The sequence below is a fragment of the Cyanistes caeruleus genome, chromosome 3, assembly GCF_971803275.1.
Source record: "Cyanistes caeruleus chromosome 3, bCyaCae1.hap1.1, whole genome shotgun sequence".
NCBI classification, from domain to species: Eukaryota; Metazoa; Chordata; class Aves; order Passeriformes; family Paridae; genus Cyanistes; species Cyanistes caeruleus.
In genome coordinates, this window is record NC_141703.1 from 47,536,857 (window position 1) to 47,546,363 (window position 9,507).

At 39.8% G+C, this 9,507-nt stretch overlaps 1 long non-coding RNA gene across 1 annotated transcript; it reads left to right on the forward strand.

Annotated features, from left to right (window-relative positions):
- Positions 1 to 1,257: 1,257 nt before the first annotated feature.
- LOC111926436 (uncharacterized) lies at positions 1,258 to 4,570 on the forward strand. The gene is made up of 3 exons (XR_002862960.2): positions 1,258 to 1,540; positions 1,901 to 2,150; positions 2,362 to 4,570. It is a non-coding gene; the product is annotated as an uncharacterized LOC111926436 (long non-coding RNA).
- The last annotated feature ends 4,937 nt before the right edge of the window (positions 4,571 to 9,507 follow it).

Genomic DNA, 9,507 nt, shown 5'->3' on the forward strand with positions numbered 1-9,507 from the left:
CATACATGTCACAGGAGCCAGTCCCATGTGTCCCTGCACACACACACACTCCTTCTCCCCATTTCTAGTCAAAATAAACACAACAGGCAAAAGGTCTGAAGAGAACCCACAATTAGAGAGCTGAAATGTCCTTGTTTGCAGCGAGGCAGCAGTGAGGCAGCACGTTGATGGGAACCTCGCCCAGACACCCATGCTCAGCTCCACCAGGAGATTTCACCACTTCTAAATACGCTACTGAAGTTGGGAAGCCAGGCCTTTACTTCAAAGCTGAATAACCCTCCATCCTTCTTTTTGAGACATGGACTGGAAGGACTGTCCACTTCCAACCAATAACACAGTATTTAAGGCTCAGTTCTGGTTTTTGGGAAGCAAAGCAGAGCAGGAACAAAAGAAGAGGAAGCTCTGCCTTACCTCCTGGCATGTTCAATTTATGCCACTATCAAAGCTCTGCACAAACGGAGACACAGGTGTGCCCAGCTCATTTGGCAAGTAGTTTGGATATGCCTGTATGGGGTGATGCAATGTCCAAACACCTGCCTTTTCTCCTGAATACACACCACAACCTTTCTGGTTTGTTCTCCCCACAAGAAAATATGTGAATAAATTACTTACTTGTTCTACAGGGTGTTGAAAATATAAATTCATGAAAAACAAAAGATGCTTGGACCCCATAACAAGGGAATCGTCCTTCTATTCTGCAAGAATTATTTTAGCAAAAAGCATCTGACTGTTACCAAGTTTAAGATTTTTTTTTTTAAGTGCCAAAATGTGTGTACAAATGCATTTGAATATAAAACTTGATACACTCTGTACTTTAAAAAGGACAGATCCTTCTCTATGCTGATTTTTTTTAAAAAATGGTTCAAAAACAATAACCTGCCCTTCACCACCCCCGGACTCTTATCCAGAGGCTCTGCCATGTGCCTAACTAATCAAAGTGTTGTGTTATGATTGCCATGGAGACTGCAATCCAGCAGCTGCCTTGACATTTCATCTTCAGCTGCTTTCAAAATGCTTTCTTTTTGCCAAGGAAAACTTTTCACAATTTTTTTTTTTTATTTTTATTTTTATTTTTATTTTTATTTTTATTTTTATTTTTATTTTTACTACACACTCTTCCCTCCACTACAAAAGAAATATTTAGGAAAAAATCAGCGGAAATTGCCTCAGTTCTAACAACATATTTTGATAATTGCTTTTGTTCTCCTCTCAAGCAATTTTAAAGGTTTCTGAGGCTTTAAACTAAAAGCTTCTGCTTTATTTTGCAGACCAACTGATAATTGTGCACTACTGTGTAGGGTCACCACAGGTGGCCAGGAGCAATCTGCAGCTCCCAGGTGCAAGGGCAACTTCCCAGCCCTACCCAGCCTGCTTAAAGGGATACACCAAACCCATCCTCACCTTCCAAGCCACCCAAATCAGCCATCTCACTTTGATGTCTCCCAGTCATGCTGCTCACTCTACCACCAGCGCTTTCATCTCCATGGACACCTCTCCTGGAACTTTAAGGCTGTTGCTACTTCTCTTCTCTTTTGAGGAGGTGAGTAGATAAGATAGTAGAGAATACAACTAAACATGTCTATTTTTTCCTGCCTTAAAAGAGAGAAGGTTGTTCATCATGAAGTACCTGGCGGGTGTGGAAACCCCCGTGAAAGCTTTTGGGGGAAGCCAAAGGGGGTACAGAGGTAGAAGACCATGATCCCCCACTTGTGGCATAGCTGTAGGGTTTAGCATCTGAAGTGGCTACATTTCATGTACAGACAGGGATAAGAAAGCACCATACAGATTTTAAGGACATACAGAAGAGCTCTGCTAACTGATGATTCATTTTACTGCTATTCATTTCACAAACAAGCATTTTTTAATTAACTAAGCTGGTCGCCCCCTTTCTTTTCCGAAGGAGGGAAGGTCATAGCTTTCCTTTGAGCAGCCTGGGACACATAAGAAAGAACCTTCTCTGCAGCCTTTCACAGCACTTGCCCCCAAAGATGCTTTCCCGTCCTAGTCTGCACTCAAGGATGTCTCAGATAGACTGGTGCCAAGAAGGTGTGGCTGGAGACATGCTGGGGCATGGAGATGTGCACAGGACATATCAAAAAAAACATTGATTCAAAATCCCAGTAGATTGGATCATCTGCAGCTTGGCCAAGGTAGGAGACACATGCTATATGTGTGTGTGTGTGTGTATGTAAGTTCTCACAACAGTAAGAATAAGGTTAAAACTCTGAGCCATTTGGCTGAGAAGGAGTAGGGTTTAAAATGAAAAATTCAAACCACTTTTTAACTTTTTTCTTTAATTATAAGGTATGATGACAAATCCGAGTTAAAAACCTTTATCTGAAAAGCATGTATGCTTAACAGGAGGAAGAAGGAAAACACCTTCAGAAGCAGTCAGCTTCCTGTCTTATGTTTTTGAAGCCGAGCTGATGGCTCACAGAACGGATCTCTAATATGTATATATATAATCCCCAGACCTGAAAGTCGTCTATTTTAAAAGACAAGTGTTTGCTCACCCAAGGAACATTGTAGTCAAGCTTTAGACTTTGTGATCCATATGGGTTTCATCAACTTGTTTGCCAGGAATTTAAGAAAAACAAACTTTATTCATGTTCCTTAGAGAAATTAATCCACTTCATGGTCTGCACAAAAAGAAATACAGCTTCAGAAAAAAACCAACAAAAAACACCCAGGGCATTCCTGGAACTGGAAAGTCAGAGAGCCAAAATAATGGATCCACTTAATATGAGAAATGAGTGACTTGCAGTGGCATCATTATCAGCACTGGAAGTACATGGCTCCAGCTTAGAAAGTGATTTCATGTTACATCTCATAAAGGACCCCCAATATTAAGTGCTTTCCCAAGCCCTCCTAGAACCAGGCACTGCCACTGCTCTGAGAGCAACATTTACCTTCAACTTAAAGATGGGGTGTATAATCCACTAGAAGCACATGTTCCTGGAGACTTACCTCTGAGGAGTTAAACTTAGATGAGATGATACCAATTCCATATAACCCTGTAACATGCCTTGGCATATTTGTTTGTGTGTAAAGAATTTAGTTATATAACCCATTGTTTGGTTTTCCAAGCTTGATAAAAACCTGTGGACCTCTACATAATTTTATCAGTATTTTGTTTTCTGAATCACAAAGAACAGGCAGTTTCAGTAAGACGTGTCAATATACATTGCTGCTGCAAACAGAGGTGTTTATCTCCAATGACACTCGTTTTAAAAGTACAGTCTAATACAGGAAATATAAATTCTGATTCATTCTTAAAGCAAATAATTATGCAGATTAATCTCTATACTGCCCAAATTTAAATAGGCAGCCTAAAATTAATGCATTGCAAATTTTATGATTGCAACATTCTAGTAGGGTATCTCACCAGCTTTTACAGAAAGCTGTATTTCTGCTCCATGAGTGGTTTGTTACATTGAATTAAGGTTGCATTAGAACCCTTTCAGTAAGTCAAATCACATTACTCACTCATATAGCATTCTTGGCAAGCATCAAAAAGCATGTTTAATAGTTAGGAACTGTGAGATTGAGCCAGACAGTGATCTGATGTTTAAAACAGGACTAGGCACCTTAAGTCAAAATTGCAGCAGAGGGAAAATAATAAAACTAAAATTATTTATGTTCTTAAGCCAAAAGGCACTTACTATTGGAAAATGTTTTTACATACCCCTGTATCCTGAACCGAGTAGAATAATTTAGCCTTTTCTTCATATGTTACTGTGAAAAGTAACTTGTGAAACCACAATTGTTCTTCAAACAATATTGAGGAAAAAACCCATAGCTGATCTGTTCTTAGAAAATGAACCTGATCTATTTTAATGGTGCATGTGGGACCTGCAGAGCCTGGTGCTGGCAGGGAGGGAGGGAGGGACTGTCCCCTTCTGTCCCCAGCTGTAAGGGCCTCAGCAGCATTTCCTCCATCCCTTTCTCTGAGCAGTGCAAAGGGACCAAATCACATGAGCAAATCCATGGTTACCCCTGTTTAGCATTCAGGCAATGACACTTGGCTTGCTTTTCTCACGGCAACAACCTCCCTCAGATGCATTCCCTCTTGGCTGTCCATCTTTCAACAAGTCTTCAGGTGGCTCATGGACAGACACTAAGAAAGTGAAAAGTCCTGCACTTCATGTGTTAATTTTTATGCCAGTAATGACTAGCTGTTTACTTTTTAAACAAATGCCTGATATACGGTGCAACTGGCTGAGTGCACAGCCAAAAACAGACCACAGGAAATCTCTCTGACAGCCAGGAAGGCAGAATTGTTAACGTGCGTCTGCATTACAGTTAATTTTTTTTTTTTTATAATTAAAAATAAAAAAGGTTATGAGATCTCAAGGCAAAAAGTGGATGCTACAGAAAAACCAAAACCACAAATGGCTGGTTTCTAAGAAGAGGCATCTATGAATAGCACAGGCATAAATAACTTTTTCCATTTTATCTGAAGGATTATTGTGGCTTTTCACCCCAGTTTATTTCAGCGGAAGTAAAGACGACTCTGTAATACCAAGCAAATAAACCAGCCTAATAAAAAATGTTCACTAGAGATAAGAAAGCACACCAGGTTATTTATTGCTGTATTTTTATATTTTGTTTCTGTTCTCCTTTGATCTGTGCTAACACAGGCATTAAACTGACAGCTTAGGGTCACAATACGCACCAGGATATTGAAAGGCGGTCATGTATAACGGAGTATCAAATTGTTCGTTTAGAGCAAGTTTTGCTTAATCAGTTCCCTGGGATCTAGCTCCATCCATAAAGATAAAACTAGCTTTTTAAAAAATTATTAGATAGAGAAACTGCGCGTGCTTCTGGTTTTCTAAGGTGTAAACGTCTGCAGCAGATACCGAGATTGATTTTACTTCCAGTTACAGTGGTGTAACAAGAGTTGCTTCACAGACGGCAGAGGAATTTCAGCAGTAAATGAAAAAAGAATAAGGCTCATTGTGCTTTTAATTTTGTTTCATGTAGGCAAGAGGGGAGAAAATTGATTTTAGTCCCAGCCTTTTTTTTCTCATACATGTCACTGATGCATTTTCAACCCTTGGAGAATTGGTGAATGTGGGAATACAGGCTCTAATACAAAACACTTGGCCTGTTTTCAGTTCCTAACACATACTCCAGAGTTCATGTTATGGTTATCAGAAAGAATCTATGAAAAATGAAGCTGCACACAACTGCAGACCATCAGCGTGGCTTAACCCCGTCAGGCAGGGATGAAGCAGGAAGTGCTTTGTGACACTGACTGGCAGAAATACAAACTGATGAAGAAAACACGCGGCAGGAAAGAGGGTCTTAGATGGTGGGTTAGAGCCGAGGACATTAACTACAACTATACTCTGCCAGGGCCAAGATCAGAGGAGCTTGACATACTTGTTAAAGGTTTCATCAAAAGGATTAGTTCCAGCAGCTTTTTTTAACCTTTCCTACAACACAATTTACCCAAAGGTGGCCGAGGGCAACAAGGGCTGCCCTGTGAGATAACATTTTTAATTGTACAAATGCCATTCTTGATGTCATAATCCCGAGGTTAATGCAGTTGCAGGTCCTGAACAGATGTGGTGTAGGCTGCCCCATCCTACAGAGAGGTGGCCAAGAAGGCAGTGAAAATGACCACAGTTCAGAAACAAGTTTACCTACTGTCCCGAGTGTTTTCCTAATTTCCCTATGTACTTTTGCACTGTTTGAAATGGTCTCTGCCCTTATGTAAAGCAAGCAAACAAACAAAAATACTGTTCATGCAATGTGTTACCAAGAATCAACAGCCAAGTATAGCCACTGCCTAATGGCACAACTCATAGACAGGGCAAGGTGATCCATGAATGAATGGAAGAAAGAAAAAGGGGAAGAACCCAGAAAACTTCTGGATCCCACCATGCTAAATTTTTCACCTTGTACTTCAGAAGTGCTGATTATTAAGTTTTAAAAGGAGAACCCTGACATCTTCTTTAAATTCAAGTGCACCTGCTAGATTTTAGAAGAGACCCTATTTTGCACATTTTGGGAATAATTTTTTGATGGGTTTCTGGATGATGGTTTCTCTTCCTCCTTAAAAAAAACCCCAAAACATTTCTTAAATGTTGACACCACACAGTTCAAAGAGAAAAGTTTTCTTCAGTTTTAAACAGAGCAAATAGTTTGCTCCATGTGCCAAGCTGCTGCCTACATCACCTGTTCCTGAGCAGAAAATCATGCCTTGTTGATGTGACACAAGATTGTGAGGGTTGCAGATCAGTTAAATAAAGGAGTTAAAGTAGTTCAGAGGCATTCATTCACATTGGGGTGGGAATGGGTGGAAAGCAGCAGATGAGGACACTCTCTAATAAAGGGTAACCCCTTTTTGTGTGTCAGAATTGGGGCTGCATGCCACAAGGAGGTGCAGAAAGTTGGGTGACTGTCATATAGGCTTCAGAAAAGCTAAGGAAAATAAACAATAGGACATATTCTTGTTTTGTATGCCACCTGTGTGCCTACAAGAGGATTTTCCCCAATCAGGGGCAGCAATTGTGATTCAGTGTCTTCTGCCCTTAGACCTCACTTACCAGGGATAACTCCATGCCTCACAAGATTGAAGGGTACCTTCCCAGGGATGCACATTTCTCTGCTTGTGACCATAATCTCATATCTCACATATGACTGAGGAGTTAAAAGATCGCTGGAATGATACTTTGATTATCAGAATATGGTTTAAATTTTGGACTTCTGGATTATTAAATCCTCTCTTGAGCAATTTCAGTTCTACATACCAGTTCAACCTTATGTGTTCATAATTCATCAGTGAGGTACTAATGCAATTTATTCTTGCAAGGCATTACACAGAATACATCACTTCATGCATGACTTCACAGTCATTAGGGCTGAAATTGCCACACAAATCCCATCTTGAACTGCTCTGCATCATTACACCTTGCAGTATTTGGCAAGGAAAGCCCAGTGTTTGCAAAAGATACGTAAAAGGAGGATTATTCTTCCTGAATACTGGATAAGATAGGAATAAAGACAAAAATGATCATGCAAGAAAAGGATTACTTAGTGCAATGCAGCCAATTTACTCAAGAAAACGGATGGAATTGCAAAGGGAAGGCATTACTTCAAATAGGATTTGGGGCAAGGCTAACAGGTGCTGGGGAGCACTCAGGTCAGATGAAGACATCTGCTAGAGATGTCAAGAGCACAAAGGTAACTCTGTGTCTGGGAGTAGAGGGAAGGATAAAAATGACAACTGAACAGGAAATGTGGAAGACTGGGACTGCAGAGGTACATCCCAGCAAAGAAGCAGGGTGTCAGATGGCAGAGTAAAATACAAACAGACACACAAAAACTGTGAATGCAGACACTTGTGAGGAGCCTGGGGAAAAAAAAAAAAAAAGAAAAGAAAGAAAAAAAAAGGAAACAGGTGCACTAGTAGGCTGGATGACTGGCACAGAGGGATGATGATAACCTAAAAGCATTTCTAAAACATGACAGGGTGGTAATATTAAGACAGAATATCCTTCCATCAGTCTTTATAAGTGAATGAGATGTCTTTTGAGATGCTTTCGAGCTCCTATACACACTATAGACTCCACTAAATGCAAGCTGACCTATTGGCTACATTGCATAGGAGATCTGATAGGATGTTTTCAATGACCCTGTGACTAAAAAATAGAAATGAACCATTATAATATGACATATGGGCAGATCAGCTTGCACAAATGAAGCAATTTATATCAGCAGTTCTGTGAGCTTTTAAGTCATTGAAAACTGATCTTTTTCCTTTAATAGTCACAAATGTGTGACTATGTTTAGTCAACTTACAGTAAAAGCATACCAAAACATATGTATTCATACATTTAAATGAGTGGGGAAAAAAAGAGTTAAAAAAAATCTGCCAGAGCTTTTATGCAATATACTTTTGTTTAGTACAAAGACACAGAACCCCTTCAATTAATTGTTGAATGTTTGATCATTGATATCCTGTCTTTTGCAAGCAAAAGCTCCCATGTAAGAAATTCAAATAAGGCACTTCTGAGTATAGAAGCTTTCAGCTACTTTCAGTTTACTTATTTAGGTTATTCCACGTGTTGGAGTTCATCCTTCTCACATCAAGACATAAAAATAACCTGTGTGATGGACTTTAATAAAATACAATAAACAGAGCCAACAGAGTAAATTGTAAATTGAAAGTAAACACTTATGATCAGTAGTATCATATGATACAACAGGATTTATGAAACAGATCTCATCAAAACACTTGATTAGTTTCAAAACCATCTATATCTAGAACATGTGCAAAATCACACTGTCTACAAGAGAATTGCTTTTGCAATGGGTAAGCACAGCTTTGCTCCTGATTTCTGTGCAAATAAATGTTCATAAGATAAGAATCCATTTCTACTTATTCTGTTGCAAAAGTCTCATTTGTAGCAGTGGTACAGGATAAGGTGCCCACCCAAGCACTCTTGAGGTGTCCCAGACACCCTTCTCAACCTACAAGCAGAGGTACTTCCTTTCTTGTAGGTGATTCTTGCTCTTTTTGTTGTCCACACCAGCAAATGAGCAGTGCTTTTAATCTTAGACACTTCTTGTGATTTCTGGTGCACTTAGACTCCAAGTTTTGAGTCTGAACCACACTATGCCTCCCTCCATGTGAAATTCATGGTCAAGAACCGTCTCTTGGATGACTGATATTAAACCAGCCATTTCTCACAAATGGCAGTCAAAGGAGGAAAGGATGGCCTCATATTTCTGACATGGCCAGAGAATACTCTCTTGGCCTTTATGAGAACAAATGCAGCAAGGTTTATCCAAGTCTAGGAGCTGCTTCATAGATGTGACCCTGATCAACAGTAGGTGTTTCTTTGGAACCTCAAAGTCAATGTTTCACTTTCCGAAATAGTGCCTAAACCAGACTATCTCGTAGGTATTTCCTTAAAGCTAGCTAAGCTTTTCCACTCTATTCTGACTTCTATGGATTATGCTTTCTGGCACTTTCTCTCTTTGTGATTTTATTTCACTACTGACTGAGACACAGATTCCTCTAATCTAATGTCAGCAGGCAGAAAGATGAATGTGTAATCCAAGCTGGCCCTCTCAGCTGCCTCTACGGTAAGCAGAGAGGAACTGGTGTTTTCAGACAGAGCCACAGCCCTTACCACAACAGTCCCATCTCAAATGCCAGGCTGGATCCACTTCTAAAAGAAAATTATAAAAGAAACAAGGTAAAAGGATATTGTGAAATATGGTACCAGTTTGAAGATGTTAGTTTCCCAGTTTCTACTCAACAACATGAAGAGGCTTTTGAATGCTTTACCTAAATCTTTAACATCAACTGGATGTAAATCAGTTGGTTCCTGTGACTGTAGAATCTGAATACATTATCTTCCAGCTCAAGGCTATATAAGGCTTCCCAGTCCCAAACAATGAATATTAGAAAAGGCAAAAGCCTCTGCAACTCAGAGCCAAGCACTGACAATGTTTGAAGTCAAGCTAAAAATACAGCCCCTGTCCAGA